General features: G+C 45.1%; 1 pseudogene across 1 annotated transcript; it reads right to left on the bottom strand.

Moving 5' to 3' along the window:
* Positions 1-16,185: 16,185 nt before the first annotated feature.
* On the bottom strand, positions 16,186-16,901 carry LOC308479619 (small nuclear ribonucleoprotein Sm D2 pseudogene; annotated as a pseudogene). Its single transcript has one exon. The product of its transcript is annotated as a small nuclear ribonucleoprotein Sm D2 pseudogene (transcript).
* Positions 16,902-17,237: the final 336 nt, after the last annotated feature.

The following is a 17,237-nucleotide window of genomic DNA, read 5'->3' as shown; positions in this document are numbered from 1 at the left end:
TCTCCTCCCCTTCTCAGGCGGGCTGCCCGGGAAGAATTGCCATTCGCGAGCCGAGCGGGGGCGGGCGGAGTCCCCGGCCAAGTCAGCTGGCCGCTGCCTCCAACTTTAAGGCAGCGCGAGAAGGCGCTGAGGCTGCGGAGAGGAGAAGCCCCGGCAGCCCGGCTTTGGGCTTCTGAAAAAGACAAAGGAAATCCTTCTTAAAACGGGGGGGGGGGGGGGGGGGGCTAGCTCCCTTCTCTTTACATTCACACTCGCGCAAACACATCTAATCTTAAAATATCCTTGACTTCCTCCTTTCCATGGTTCATTTTGCATAACATAAATCCCTGCATATTTTATATAAACCAAACCATTCAGTATTATTCCATTATTACATCCATCAAAACTTATTCACACTGTTGAATTTATCTTAATGCTGCCAATGTTTGCGCTTCATTCATTATCATCCTTGCTCCAGGCTCACTTTCACAGGAGCCAACTCCTAGGGGCCGAGGTCCCTTTGCCCCCCCCAAAAAAATATTTGAGGGGGCCGAGAACCCCCAAAGTTGATGGACATTGCCATTCAAATAGTGTGCATGTGCTGCGTCATGCAATTCATTACGCCAGCTTGGACTTAACAGCCCCCCAATATTTTATTCAAATTGGCCCCCCTGCTCACCTGAACCTCTAAGCTGCCACTCAAATAAAGCTGATGAATGAATGTACTGTATTTTCTTTTCTGTTTATAGATTTTCTATGTTGCTGTTTCCCGCCCCCTCTTTTCTGTCTTTTTTGTTTTGTTTATTGCTTTTATTAAAGATTTTCTTGGGTTACAAAAGCACATGCGTTGTCTTTGTTTTCATATTACAAGAGTCCTTTTTACAGATCAGTAGGCAAAAGCTACTATCACTCGGAGACTTTATGATATCGAATTACAACAAGAAGGCGCCGTACTCCCAGAGACGTATAGATGTTTAAAAGCTTGGCCTAATTTTGCAGCTGCCCCTTACTTAACTAACATCACTAACGAAGCCTATAGATGGGCTTTCTCTAGAGCCCGCTTTGAGACAATGCCCTCAGCAGTGCTGTACGGCAAATTCACGCGGGTTCCAATGCATGCGCGTCTCTGCCCTTGTATGTCTAATAAGGTAGAATCTGTCACACATATTCTTCTATCTTGCGAATTCTATAGTGAAGAACGAGTTCAACTTATTTTACCGCTTCTATCAAAATTTATACCCCTTCAATATTATTTGGAATCCTCCCCTGAAATTCTTCGAAAATACCTCCTGGAAGATTCCTCAAGCTCAATATCATATGAGGTGGCTAAATTTTGCACTTTAGTAATTAAGAAGCGTAAATCTCTTCTGTTGAATGGCACACTGCGAAGTTCCCTTGTGTAACCTTTTTTCTTTTCTGAAGTTGTTGCTGATTTCTTGTTGTCTGATCTTGTGGTGTTTAGTGTCACTGGCTTTGGCCGCAATAAACTTGAAACTTTACAGATCAGTTCCATGCAACATAAGACTTTAATGTTATATACAGTGATACCTCGGGTTAAGTACTTAATTTGTTCCGGAGGTCCGTTCTTAACCTGAAACTGTTCTTAACCTGAAGCACCACTTTAGCTAATGGGGCCTCCTGCTGCTGCTGTGCCGCCACCACGCAATATCTGTTCTCATCCTGAAGCAAATTTCTTAACCCGAGGTACTATTTCTGGGTTAGCGGAGTCTGTAACCTGAAGCGTCTGTAACCCAAGGTACCACTGTATAGTGTAAAGCTGGGGAGAAGAGAGGTGGGGAGAGAGAGAAGGACGTAAACTTTCATTCTTTTACATAGTGTGTGTGCGAGGTTTGGGTGTCAGCTTCCTGTGGGTAGGTTCTCTTTTATACATTTATTTTTGTTGACACTTGGCACTTGGGTCCAATGGTCAAGAAGGCAGTTTCTACATGCACTCTGGAGGGAAGTGAGGGGCAGGTGGAGCTTGTCAAGCTGCAGAGGTAGCCCATCTAGGAGAAGAGAAACTCTACTGTCCTGCTATGTGAGAAAGGCTTTGGGAGTAAACCTCAAGTTAAAATCTGTACCCGCCGCCTTGCGGGATATCTTTGGGGGAGGAAAAGGCTAAGGAGTAAACCCGACACAAATCCCGAGTGGAGTCCCTAAGCTGCTGCCAAACGCCTTGCTCTGCTTTCCTTTGGCCCACATCAACAAGGCCAAGAGGGGCGTCTTGTCGTTTGCATAGCCCTGGACCTCCATACATACTGCTCAAGAGGGGACGCGGGTGGCACTGTGCTCTAAACCACTGAGTCTCTTGGGCTTGCCGATCAGAAGGCTGGTGGTTCGAATCCCCAAGACAGGGTGAGCTCCCATTGCTCTGTCCCAGCTCCTGCCAACCTAGCAGTTCGAAAGCACACCAGCGCAAGTAGATAAATAGGTATTGGTGCGGCGGGATAGTAAACGGCGTTTCTGTGCGTTCTGGTTTCCATCACGGTGTTCTGTTGCGCCAGAAGCAGTTTAGTCCTGCTGGCCACATGACCCAGAAAGCTATCTGGGGACAAACACCGGCTCCCTTGGTCTGAAAGCGAGATGAGCACCACAACCCCATAGTTGTCTTTGGCTGGACTTAACCATCCAGGGGTCCTTTACATACTGCTCGGGCATGTGCCCTGGAGAGATCACTTTGGTGCTGCTAGCACAGCAAAAACAAAACGGAAGCAGCAATTATGAGTTACCGGTCCATGCAGCTACTGTCTAAGGTGGCAGGATCCACAAGGGCAGAAGATCCCAGTGGAAATCTTTATTCCTGCCATTAGTCCTCTCTTGCTCTGATGTAGATCTTCACTCACCACAATGGTCTATTTGATGTGTGCTTTATTTCTTTTTGCCTTAAACTTGTTTTTATTTTATTTTTGCTATGTGAACGTTTGTTTTCATATTGTTGTAGACTGCTGTGATATAGTTCTATGGTACATAATGCTTTTGAATTATGGTGCTGGAGGAGACTCTTGAGAGTCCCATAGACTGCAAGAAGATCAAACTTCTCCATTCTTAAGAAAATCAGCCCTGAGTGCTCACTGGAAGGACAGATCCTGAAGCTGAGGCTCCAATACTTTGGCCACCTCATGAGAAGAGAAGACTCCCTGGAAAAGACCCTGATGTTGGGAAAGATGGAGGGCACAAGGAGAAGGGGATGACAGAGGACGAGATGGTTGGATGGTGTTCTCGAGGCTACCAGCATGGGTTTGACCAGACTGCGGGAGGCAGTGGAGGACAGGGGTGCCTGGCGTGCTCTGGTCCATGGGTCACAAAGAGTCGGACACGACTAAATAACAAAACAACAACATATTACCAAAGTCTGCCCCTGTAGGGAGGGAGGCAGGGTAATCCACATTTTAGGGTGCTTCAGTTAGCGCCCCAAAGAGGTACTAGACAGGCCTGCTTGGGTTTAGCTAGTGGTTTCTTTTTTCTCCCTAGAAACAGAGGTGTCACCTGACTCTAAAATCCTTGCTGCTTAAATGTCGTAGGTTGAGATCAAACTTGCTGGAGAATCAAGCTGAATGCCAACTATTCTTGGCATGAGGACACCCTAGGCTGAACGCAAACACGACCTTCTGATGCCATCTGTGATGTTACAGTCAGGATCAGCCCAAAGGAAGAAACAGGTAACAGTCACACCTAGGTTTCATACTGTGAAGATGCATCTTTGTGACAATTATTTTGGGGGCTATATTGTCTACTTTTCTCATAGGCGGATTATTTTGGAATGATTTACTTAAGAGGTACTCATGATTCTTTTCTGTGTGTGTTTGTGTGTGCGTTTTAAGGAACCTGCAGCGCTATCTGCGTGTGGGTGGCCTTCACATCGAAGATTGTGCTTGTGCTATTTTGTACGTACCTCTCTGTATGTGAGTACAAAATGAAAGAGGCTGTCTCTAGAAATTGCCAGCTGAAAAGGAGGTGTCTGTGATGTTATGTAGAGAACCAAAGCTGCATTCGCTGAAATCAGAGCTCAATTAAACAAGTAACCTTTTTTGGAAGGAAATATCCTCCTGGCAATATAACATTGTCTTTCTGAACCCTTTCCATCCTTACACAATGGCCATTATAGCCTGAAAGTTTTGAGTTTATGAAAATGTGAAACTAATGGTGCAGGTACCCCTGTGGTAACATCTGGGGGCGGGGGGATAACTAGAAGTTCTTCAGTAGTAGGAATGCAAATGCAAAATTTAATTATCCTGCTGAACAAGAAGTAGTCACAAAGGTGGCCTTTAGTTTGTGGTTTTCTGTCATTTGCTGTTGGACTAACTTAGCTCTTTCTTTCTCGCTAGATTCACAGATCGGTTTCTGTCATCTGTGAAATTTGTGGGCAGATAACATCAACTTCCTGTCCTAAATCTGCCAGTCTGCAAACCATGAGCATCAGAAAACCATCACATGCCCTAAAGACTGTTTGCATCTCTCTGCAGGACTTTTGTTTGGGTATAATTCTTTTCAAAAATGTCATTCCATATGAAATGGTCTCTTACATACTGGATGGAGTTTTTGAAAGACTTGTGTAAAACTTACAAATATTATTAAGACAACATCATTTCTGTCAGTATTTTAGCCTGCCATAAATATTCTTGTTTGGAAGGGTACCGTTTAATTCCAGGGTACAGAATTTAATTGGGGCGCTATTATTTTGTTTCTCCACCTGTTGCAGACCCTGGATTAATTCCCAGTCTTCCATGGCCTACTTTGTGGCAATGGATCAATAGCAAAGGCAGGAGGCCTGAGAGGCACAGAGCCCCCATCTTCCTTAAGGGCCTGACCAGATTTTGTGGTGGTGTCAAGTGAAGAAAAAGTGTGCAGTAAAGAGAGCGGAAAACCCAACTGCAGGCACTAACATAAAAAGAATTTATCTAAATTTTCTAGTGAGAAAGTGAGAATAATCCCTATTGGTTGACAGGATTATGATGACGTCACCAGGAAATTTAGATTAATTCTCTTTATGTTAGTGTTTTGAAACAATTGCATGGCATCACAGTGTCAGCTGCATTTATACTGACTAAAATTTTATTTTAAAATTAAGCTAGAGCAAAACACATACGCATTCAGCTTCCTCCACGTTTGAAATATATTCTATAACTTCCCTGATTTGAACTGAAACTTTCAAATGCACATTTTACACATTGCTATGGGCAGAGATTTCATTCATCAAAGCCTGGGTTGCTGAATACCACCACTTGGGCCCCAGTGTTGTATAAATTTCTCCAGCTGATGCCGGTTGCAGTTTCTATTACTGGATATTTACTTCAATGAATTGTATGAATAACCTTGTATGACATTTGGTAGCCTCTTAGCGCTTTATTAATTGCAACACAGGTCATTAGTTTTCAAAATACTGTTTGGCTTTCCTGATGCATGTATTACAGTTAAAGAATAACAGCACACTTATTTTACTTCCTAAAAAGATGCATTTTGAATTAAAATGACCAGAAGCATGTTTTCCCCTTAGAGCATGCACCATTACCTAGATCAAGACACTCTTCACAATGCCTGCACAACATGTGGCAAACCATGCCAGATGCAGGCCACAAATATTGTTAGAAGTTTGTGGGGCGGCAAGACTCCCCTAAAACATCTGGATTTGGCAAAGGGTTCGAATTTAAGCAAACCCCTAAGTTCCCTGCTCTAGTGGGGGCTAGAGTTTAAACCAGTTTTTCCATATCCAGGAAACGGCCTGGCAGATGATCAACAAATCACCGGATTGGCCGAGCCATTAACTCATTAAAAAGGCCATTAACAGAGACTCTCTGGGCCAAACAGAAAATGGGGAAAGCCCCTCTGTTTTATGCTGCAGAGAGAGCGATGCTTGGAGTCTCTTGGAATCCGAGGCTGCAGCAGTGGGAGGAACAGGATCTTTGGGGGACATCGCCACTGAGATGCAGGTTAAATATATTTGTAAATAAACCATATATCATAAAGACGCCACAGACTCTGCTGCGTCTCATTGTTCCAAAAGAAAACACAGACCCTGGTACCCCTGAAATCTTGCACTTCTCGGAGATGGTGTGTAACAATAATAATAAAGGTAAAGTACCCCTGGATGGTTAAGTCCAGTCAAAGGCGACTATGGGGTTGTGGCGCTCATCTCGGTTTCAGGTCAAGGGAGCCGAAGTTTGTCTTCAGACAGCTTTCCAGGTCGTGTGGCCAGCATGACTAAACAGCTTCTGGTGCAACCAGACACCGTGATGGAAACCAGAGTGCATGGAAATGCCGTTTACCTTCCCACCACAGTGGTACCTATTTATCTACTTGCACTGGTGTGCTTTCAACTGCAAGGTTGGCAGGAGCTGGGACAGAGCAACAGGAGCTCACCCTGTCGCGGGGATTTGAACCGCCAACCTTCTGATTGGCAAGCCCAAGAGGCTCAGTGGTTTAGACCACAGCGCCACCTGCATCCCTGGCATGTAACAATATATTGTGGGCTGCCCAGTTGACAACAGCCCCCCCACCTCCATTTCCATTTTTATAGTCTCAAGCACACAGCAAAACCTATAGACTGAGTCCCCTGGTGAGCTGCAGGTAGTCTGCTTTTGGCTTCATGAGTTGCTAGTTCAACAAGTCTGCATTGCATCACATTTAAGGGCAGGGTTGCCAGCCAAATTGTTTTGGCCAATCCAGCCACCACTATTTATGGAATGATAGAACCACATCAAGTCTAACCCCCTGCAATCTCACCAAAAGCATCCAGGACAGATGGCCTTCCTACCTCTGCTCAAAAACCTCCATTGATGGAGAGTCCACCATCTCCAGGGGGAGTTCGTTCCTCTGTTGAACAGTTCTTACTGTCAAAAAATTCTTCCTGATGTTTACATCGAGGCGTGTAACAATATATTGTGGCCTGCCAATATATTCTGAAATAGGAGCAGTGCTTTTTTCGGGGGGGGGGGTGGACGCAGGGGTACACATACCCCTAAACAATTTGTGAATCTAAGTTTGGCTTTAGTATTTAAATATGAGTAGGAAAATGAGAGTACCCCTAAATATTTTTTTTTAAAAGCACTGAATAAGAGGCTCATGTTTCCATTTTCCTGATTCCCATTAAACCCAATTAGTGATGTCAGATTCGTTGCACAAACAGAAATAAGAAGTTAGTATCAGCACCCTCAAAGGAATACAATACGTATTTTAAAATAAACTAAGAGGACAAATATCCCTATGAGAACTGAGTACTGTGAGTAGATCAGGAATTTATCATTTGAGTTCCTTGAGAACTCTCAGAGCCCTCTGCGCCCATCAATTTTTCAGTTTTTATTTTGTCTGTTAGGCTTAGAACGTCATCTCTCATCACCCCTATCTGCCTCAGTTCCTCAAACTCCCTCCCTGCAAAAGTTCATTCAGTCACTGAGCTCTGCTCAATATTTTCCATTGTGGAGACAGATGCAAATAACTGATTCAGCTGATCTGCAGTATGGAAGCTGACCTGTGCTTTTTGGCTTGGATTGTGTTTTTGAGTGATCTGTTCTGCACATCTTTTGAGTTCCCCTTCCCAGGGCTGCTGACAGCTCTTTGCACTAGGTTTGGCCTCGCTTTCCCTTTCAGACTATGTCCCTCTGAACTACCATAACAGCACAGAGAATGCTATGCCTGCTCCTGCAAACTGCCCATTGTCAGCTGTGGCTCTGCTCACCATCAACTTCAGCTCCCAATTTGACCCCCCCCCCTTTCTCTCTCTCTCTCTCTTTCTTTCTTTCTTCCTTTCTTTTTAAAAATATTTTTATTAGCAATTTCATTTCCCCCCGCAATAATATTTATTGAATTTCATACAGACACATTACTTCAATAAAACAGAAATAAGAAAAATAATAGCAAAAGAAAAAAGTGAAATAATACAAACCTAACAGCGCGGGTGGCGCTGTGGGTTAAACCACAGAGCCTAGGACTTGCCGATCAGAAAGTCGGCAGTTCGAATCCTCACGATGGGGTGAGCTCCCGTTGCTCGGTCCCTGCTCCTGCCAACCTAGCAGTTCGAAAGCACGTCAAAGTGCAAATAGATAAATAGGTACTGCTCCAACGGGAAGGTAAACGCCGTTTCCGTGTGTTGCTCTGGTTCGCCAGAAGCGGCTTAGTCATGCTGGCCACATGACCCGGAAGCTGTACGCCGGCTCCCTTGGCCTATACAGCGGGATGAGCACCGCAACCCCAGAGTCGGTCACGATTGGACCTAATGGTCAGGGGTCCCTTTACCTTTACCTTTAACAAATATTAACTAAGAATATGACCACATACACAAATACAATAAAACTTAATTATTTAGTTAAACTTCCAACTTCAATTTCAACATAACAACTTATCAACACATATCATATTCATTATTTTCCCCCTTTTTCCCCACCCTCCTCAAACCCTCCCCCTCTCCCCCAGAGACTTCTCTCAGCTCCTCTCTCTGATTTCTCAACACATATTATTCTCTGCATGTTATAAAATTATGCAAATCCTTACATTATCTATCTACCATGTTATCAATCAATAAATTTGTGTGTGTTTATTCAAAACCTGCCAAGGAGTCCAATTCATTTTGTTGTGTTTTTAAATAATTTGTATAAAGTTCCCATTCTTCCTTGAAGTCACAGTTGTCCTTGTTTCACAATTTGTATGTCAATTTAGCCAGTTCTGCATAATTCATCAATTTCTCTTGCCACTGTTCTTTTGTCGGGATTTCCTCATTCTTCCATCATTGTGCTATCAAGACTCTTGCCGCTGTTGTTGCATACATTCCCCCTTTCTCTTTCTATGTGTGTGTGTTCCCTACCTGTAAATATATCCAGCAGCCAAAATGTTTTATTTCAACAGATGATGAAGTGATTTCCTCTTTTTGTCTCAATTTCCTATCCAATTTAATTTTTTTTTAAAAAAATATCTCTCTTGGAATGCAGTAAGTGTCCACAAAACCCTGAGGCAGATGCTTACACAAGCATCTTTTGCACATTAGGAAAAAAGGCAAAATACAAATAGGAAATATGGCTTTTGCTCTGTAAATTTTCAGCTAACACTGACAAGGGAGACAAAAAGGTCATAATGCCCCGAGGGTCTCATTTGCTCAGCATTTTAATCTCTGGACTAGCAAAACCTAGAGAGGAAGGTTATATAAAATCCTTGCTTTCAGATAACACCATTTTCAACTACTCAACCAGAGCAAAGTGCACTGAGATAACCACATGTGAGGAAAAACTAAAATGTTTCTGGACAAGGACGGCCTTGCCATCCTTTATCTCACTGCCACGGGCCTCCATCTAACTAACAGAAGCAATTTTTTAAGTTATTTATAAAATCATTTCTGTATTGCCCTTTCCCACAACGTCAGGGTGGTTTCCCACAACATAACCCCCCCCCCAAAAAAAAACCTTTAAAAGCAATATGAAGCAATCATAAAAATGGCTAGCAACTGTTAACGGAGAAATCTGAGGGCTCCCTTGGACAAAAAACAAGGACATCAGCCAAGAATATAAGAGCAAAACAGCAGCCAGTAGGCTTGGTCTTTATTGAAGACTGTCATGACAGGACTCCCACCTGCCACAAGGTGAAACAAGATGGAAGTCTCAAACAAAAGAGAACCCAAACTTTTATTAGCTGCTAATCCCCATGTTTAAGGGACGTGGGTGGCACTGTGGGTTAAACCACAGAGCCTAGGGCTTGTCGATCAGAAGGTTGGCCGAATCCCTGCTACAGGGTGAGCTCCCGTTGCTCGGTCCCTGCTCCTGCCAACCTAGCAGTTTGAAAGCACGTCAAGTGCAAGTAGATAAATAGGTAGTGCTCCAGCAGGAAGGTAAATGGCGTTTCCATGCGCTGCTCTGGTTCGCCAGAAGCGGCTTAGTCATGCTGGCCACATGACCTGGAAGCTGTACACCGGCTCCCTCTGCCAATAAAGCAAGCTGAGCGCCGCAACCCCAGAGTCGGTCACGATGGTCAGGGGTCCCTTTACCTTTACCTTTAATCCCCATGTTACACCCCCCCAACTACATCACTAATACATCATGGTTACATCATGAAAGGGGAGGTCTGGTGGCAGTAATCTGAGCATCCTGGACGCTGCCCCATGGTTCCCTTTGCCCTCCACCAAACACCCATCAAGTGTAACAAAAGAGATATTTACATTTCCCTGTTTCCCAGCCAAGTTAATCCCACCCTTTTGTCTTCATCTTGCTTTGTTATTTCTGGAATGGCTGCCTGTCTGGCACTCAGGTATCAAGATGCCAGGAATTATCACTCAGGCAGGGGGGCTGCTGAGTAGCTGAGCTCACATGTCTATATGAATTTCTGAAGTTTTCCCAGTGAGCCAGCACATAGATACATTGATCAGTGAATTGTTACATTTGGTATTGTGCAGCAGAGGTCCTTTGAATAGATAGGAAGAAACTGTGATGAAGTGTTTTGTGGGGACAAATCGCAAAAGTCACAAAAGTGATTGTGCTGATTTTGGTAGTGGGCTGCATGTGCATGATATCTGCTGGAGGGGCAACCCCCCCCCCACAACCTATACATAAATTCCTGCAACACTACTCAAGGGACTCTCTATTTGAATGGCAATGTCCATCAACTTTGGGGGGTCTGGTTCCCCTCAAATATTTTATTGGGTGGCTCCTATGCCTCTGGATCAACTTCATGACCCAGATGTCATATAAGGTCTCAGGTGGTCCTTAAGGAATGCTGGGCCCAAGTTAGTTTGTTATATCTGTTATAAGAAAATTCTGCTCCTTTTACCTTATGGGGTATCCAAGAGCCCATATAGAGTCCTTATGTAGGTTCCCTGTCAGAAGGAGAAAATAACAGAGGCCAACCAGAGAATATTGAGAAGCAAAGTGGCTAGTAAGTCTGATCTTTATTAAAGCTGTTGCAACAGGGTCCTCACTCAACACACGCAGGAGGGAGGAGGCACCCAGAACAATGGTGTGCCAGCCCTTATATAGACTTTTGAAATTGCCCACCCTGTAGCTCAAGACCACCCCCCAAAACATCATACATACATCACTGAAGGAGGCGGTCCCCAACAGAAAGACATCACAGGGGGGCGGTCTATAACAGAATCCTGTTTGTCAGGATACCTGACAATGGTCACTGATTGCATTACCTGGGCAGCCTGGCCATTCCTTTTGAGATGCTAAATATAGTGGTACCTCTTGATGCGAATGGGATCCGTTCCAGAGCCCCATTCGCATCCAGAAGCGAATGCAACCCGTGACCGTGTGTCTGTGCGTGCGCGGGTCATGATTTGGCACTTCCGTGCATGCGCGTGACGTCATTTTGAGCGATTGCACATGCATGAGCGGCGAAACCCAGAAGTAACGCGCTCCGTTACTTCCAGGTTTCCGCGGAGCACAACCTAAAAATATTCATCTCGAAGCTACTTCAACCTGACGTATGACTGTACTTAGTTCCTGAATCCAGGTCACAGGCTCACCCTATTCATACACAAATACAGTGGTGCCCCGCAAGACGAATGCCTCGCAAGACGAAAAACTCGCTAGACGAAAGGGTTTTGCATTTTTTGAGTCGTTCCGCAAGACAAATTTCCCTATGGGCTGCTTCGCAAGACGAAACGTCTTGTGAGTTCTTGTGAGTTTGTTTCCTTTTTCTTAAAGCCGCTAAGCCGCTAATAGCCGTGCTTCACAAAACGAAGAAACCGCAAGACGAAGAGACTCGCGGAACGGATTAATTTCGTCTTGCGAGGCACCACTGTACGCCCTTAAGTCAGGATTTGTGAGCAATGGGGAGACTTCCCTATTTCCTTCCTCACTGAAGAGGAATATTTGAGGTCAGTGAAAGAGTCAAAGGACTCCTGAATGGTTAAGTTCTGTCAAAAGTGACTATGGGCTTGCAGCGCTCATCTCGCTTTTCAGGACAAAGGAGCCGGTGTTTGTCCACAGACAGCTTTCTGGGTCATGTGGCCAGCAGGACTAAACCGCTTCTGGTGCAACAGGACACTGTAACAGAAACCAGAGCACAAGGAAACGCTGTTTACCTTACCGCTGCAGCGGTACCTATTTATCTACTTGCACTGGTGTGCTTTCGAACTGCTAGGTTGGCAGGAGCTGGGACAGAGCAATGGGAGCTCACCCCGTCGCAGGGATTTGAACTGCCGACCTTCTGATCGGAAAGCCCAAGAGGCTCAATGGTTTGGACCACAGCGCCACCCGCATCCCCAAATCCACATACAGTGCACTGGACCCTGAAAGCCCTGTTGGCACCTCTGCTCAGGGGATATTATTCTTTATTGGAGCTGCTTCTACATTTAAGTATTATACTGGAGTGTCTGCGTAGCTTTCTGCAGCGAGTTCAACACTTAATGTAAAGAAGGCAAATTGCCAGTCTGCAGGGATGATTTGACCCACTAAGTTCCCCCAGCTCCCCCAAATCAATTTTCCATTAGCAATGGCACAGGGGTTGGGGTACAGCGTAGGTAGGCAAACTAAGGCCCAGGGGCCGGATGCGGCCCAATCGCCTTCTAAATTTGGCCTGCGGACGGTCCAGGAATCAGCATGTTTTTACATGAGTAGAATGTGTCCTTTTATCTAAAATACATCTCTGGGGTATTTGTGGGGCCTGTTTTTACATGAGAATAATGTGTGCTTTTATTTAAAATGCATCTCTGGGTTATTTGTGGGGGAAAGGAATTTGTTCATTCCCCCCCCCAAAAAAATAGTCCGGCCCCCCACAAGGTCTGAAGGACAGTGGACTGGCCCCTTGCTGAAAAAGTTTGCTGACCCCTGGGGTAGAGGATGGGGAACCGAAGAAGACAAGCAGAGCAAGGGCAGTTTCCATCCTAAACATGTTTCTGGACTAGGCAAAGAGATTTAAAACCCTCCACCCACTCCAGCGCTCTGGTGCAGATGTGCATTGACTCTCCACACTCATCAGACTGATCAACTGATGGGTGGGGAGGAGGAAATACCGTATTTTTTGCTCTATAAGACTCACTTTTTCCCTCCTAAAAAGTAAGGGGAAATGTGTGTGCGACTTATGGAGTGAATGCAGGCTGCGCAGCTGTCACAGAAGCCAAAACAACAAGAGGGATTGCTGCTTTCACTGCACAGAGATCACTCTTGCTTCTCTGGCTTCTGAGATTCAGAATATATTTTTTCTTGTTTTCCTCCTCCAAAAACTAGGTGCGTCTTGTGGTCTGGTGCGTCTTATAGAGCAAAAAATACAGTAATCCCCTTCCTCTCCTCAGTTGTTTTTTTAATTGGCTAATATATAGTATTATATATTATAATATATATAATATATTATATATATATATGGGACGCGGGTGGCGCTGCGGGTAAAACCTCAGTGCCTAGGACTTGCCGATCGCATGGTCGGTGGTTCGAATCCCCGCGGCGGGGTGAGCTCCCGTCTTTCAGTCCCAGCTCCTGCCCACCTAGCAGTTCGAAAGCACCCTTAAGTGCAAGTAGATAAATAGGTACCACTTTATAGCGGGAAGGTAAACGGCGTTTCCGTGTGCTGCGCTGGTGCTGGCTCGCCAGAGCAGCTTCGTCACGCTGACCACGTGACCCGGAAGTGTCTCCGGACAGCGCTGGCCCCCGGCCTCTTAAGTGAGATGGGCGCACAACCCTAGAGTCGGACACGACTGGCCCGTACGGGCAGGGGTACCTTTAATATATAGTATAGCTAAACAACAACAAAATAGTATAGCTTATAGCAGAGGTTTTTTAAAAAACTTAGAAGCTGGAGCTACTCAATCCCACCACCACCCGTTCTGTCTCATTGTTTAAAAAGAGTAAATAAAGGTTCCATTAGTAAAGGGGGGGGGAATGTTATTTCCTTACATATTTACAAGCACAGCTTCAGATCCTAAGCCCACGTGCCAGAAGATAGTTTCATGACTGCCTCCTACAGGAGAGAGGGGGGAGAGAGAGAAAGGCGATTGGAGAGAACGTGGAAATTTAATGGAAAACCTTGAAGTGTATTTTCTCCAGAGTCCAGACTATCCGTTAGTCTCAACCCTGCCCTCTGCCGACGGGAGACATGCAAGGTTGCTTCTACCCAACACATTTTGAAGGGCATTAAAAGATTAATGGACACAGCAGAAGGAATATGCTCCGAGTTGCAAGCTATAGATACCATTTCACAACACTACTTTGAAACAAACTAGTCATTTCCAGAGTTATTTTTAAGAAAGAAAGAAAGAAAGAAAGAAAGAAAGAAAGAAAGATCCTTAAGCTTTGCCCTAGGCTGGAAACAGTTCAGTCAGACCATTAGCTGTTAAAAACACACATTTCTTGGGTGTATTACTTCAGAATTTCTTAGAATGCAGGTAACAGGTGAACAAGAAAGAAATTGGTTCTGTAAGTTTATTAAAGTTATAGCATAATGGGATGCCTCTGTTTTTATCGGAGAAAGTTTGGAGGGTATGGTTTTGATACTAGTTTAAGTGCCATGGAATAAAAGATTCCTGGAACCTGCAGTTTGTTATGAATGTGAAGAATTCTGTTAGGGAGGTCCAGCCTTCTCCAGCAGCAATACAGTTCCTAGGGTTTCCCGAAGAGTGGAAATGGCTTAAATAAGTTTACACCAGCAGATAATCCCTAAGTGAGCTTTTCTACTTGAAAAATGGGCACATTTCCAGGATGTATGTATCCAGTCTTTCAAATTTTCCTTCAGCTGGTTGCTAGTTGCAAGCAGGAGTGGCCCAGCTCCTTTTGCCACCAGAAGCTAATGGGAATATGCTGCCTTCCACCACACCCTGCCCACCCCACCAGAATGCCACCCTCTCTCCGAAACTCAGTGAGAGGGGAATGTTCCAGTGGTGGTGGAAGCAGTTGGGCGGGTGGGCAGGGTCTTCTTCTTCTTTGGCAATCACTCGTAGCTGAGTAAGATTGTCTTCCATAAGTGACAATGGAGGCCAATTCTGGATCCACACATCCTTCCACAGTGGGGACATAGGTTTCCAGGTGGGAGTTGATCATGGTGAGGGTTTGCCCAACATGCCTTCCTCTTAGCACATTTCTCCCTTTCGTCCTGAGTTTGAGCGTCTTCAAAGCCCATGGCACCTTTGGTAATTCCAATTCTGTGAGGTCTAAACTGATTTCTAAAATGCCCTCCCCATGCCATAGCCCCCTGCTTGCTCACCTACCTGCCTGCCATTCTGTTGTCATGTTGGAGTGGTTGCCTATCAGTGGCCATGCCAACTACAGCGTGACAACAGCCTTACGTTTTTATGTATATAGGAAGAAATGTCAATAATTCGGGACTTGTACCACTCTGATAGTCACCTTCCACATCTATTGCTTACCAATTCCAACTACTTATGACATTGACATTGAATTTTCCTCCCTTAGCAGTCATGCTCTGACATATTATCCTTCTACGTGCTCCTAATATTCTATTGGTGTTCTCTGATCTGTAAGCAGACACACTTCTGATGCCTAAAACAATTTCAGGCCGAGGGAGCCGGCGTTTGTCCACAGACAGCTTTCTGGGTCATGTGGCCAGCAGGACTAAACTACTTTGGCGCAACGGAACACCGTGCCAGAAACCAGAGCACACAGAAACACTGTTTACCTTCCTGCCACAGTGGTACCTATTTATCTACTTGCACTGGCATGCTTTCAAACTGCTAGGTTGGCAGGAGCTGGGACAGAGCAACGGGAGCTCCCTCCGTCACGGGGATTCAAACCGCCAACCTTCTGATCGGCAAGCCCAAGAGGCTCAGTGGTTTAGACCACAGCACCACCTGCGTCCCAACTTGTACTACAAGTTGGCTTTGGGGAAGCCAAACTATACGTATGGATCGTTTTGTTCTTACCAATATTTTGGGAGCAAATTTGCAGAAGCCAGCTTCTGTAACCATATTGGCAGAAGGCACCAAACATGCTTTACCTTCGACCAGGGTTCCTGGAGTAGATCTTAGCTGGCGGCAAAGAAAGAGAAGAGAGAGGTAGGGTTTGGCATTTATGTCCTAAACATAGTGCACCCTCTAGTGCTAACTCAAAGGAAAATCTTTATGTTGAGGTCAACATCTATCCAGGGCCTTTTGCAAGACAACTGCTTTTTCTTTGCTAGAGGAACACCTGCTGGAAAAATATATTGTTACCAAGCTAGGTGCCTCCTCCTCTGCTGAGTGGGGGCTAGAGCTCATGGCATTCCAGGCACTCACCCAGGGTCTGTGATCCTTTGGTAACTGAGATATGACAGAGGCTGTCGTAGCTTTTTTTTTTTTTAGGATTTTAACAAAATGTTTATTACAAAACAAAAGGTCATCAGGCAACATATATGAACATAACCAGGTGTCTGGGGATTGGAAAATTTATCAGCCAACTCTATGAATAGCAAGAAGCCTTGCACTTTCCTTCATCGGGGTACACTCGTGGGCACAAAAATGATTCGAAGAGCAGGCAGCTGCTAAGAAGATGCTATTGGCTAAAGCCATCAGCAGACCATAACAGCCTCTTGGTAAATACCCTGAAGACAGCTCTTTGCTGGACTAGGCTCTCAAGCACCTACAGCCTGCTGACAGCCTATTATTTCCCAGCGATTAGGGGGTTCCTCAGCACCACAATGACTGAATCTCCACGCAGGTACATCTTGGAGATGTAGCGGTCCTTGTTGACAGGTTTCGATTTCTTCTTGCCTTTCCCACTCTTGGGCACCTCTGTCCACATCTCCTTAGCGTTTTCCAACACCATGTTGCAGTGCCTGTCAAAGGCTTTGACCCGGCCAAGCAGCTTCTTGTTGTTTCGACAGTTGATCAGCACCCGAGTATTGTTTTTTACAGACTGGGTGAGAACAGAAAGGTGCCCCGTGTTGAATTCTTCCTCCTCCCTTTTCTGCAGCTCCTCTGGGTCCATCTCACTCTTGGGCTTGTTTAAGACGCTCATGGCTGGGCCCTTCTCCTCTTCCTAGCCGTCGACTCGCGCGGCGAACTGCTCCGTCGCGGGTTTGCAAATCGTGTCGTAGCTTTAAGAAATATGGTTTATTCACCTATTTATGGCTTCAGTCTGCATAGAGCACGGTCATTTCCAGAGGGGCTTGTACCTCGTAGTAGTGCAGCCCTGAAGCTCAAGACATCTCTCCCAGCCAGCCTTCCCAAGATGGATCCCAGTCTGTCTTCCGCCTTCATCCTCCAAGAACATGTTGCTAAAAACCAGGGTGGATTTGATTTAAATCGAATTGATTTAAATCACTAGTCATTAAGACTTGATTTTTATTAGTATTTTACAAAAAGACTCATTCTTGCTGGTATAATCTTAATCTTTGCAACCAGATGAAGGTTTCAT

Source organism: Podarcis pityusensis, assembly GCF_964106645.2.
Source record: "Podarcis pityusensis genome assembly, chromosome: 6".
NCBI lineage: Eukaryota > Metazoa > Chordata > Lepidosauria > Squamata > Lacertidae > Podarcis > Podarcis pityusensis.
This window is presented reverse-complemented; position numbering and strand designations above follow the sequence as displayed.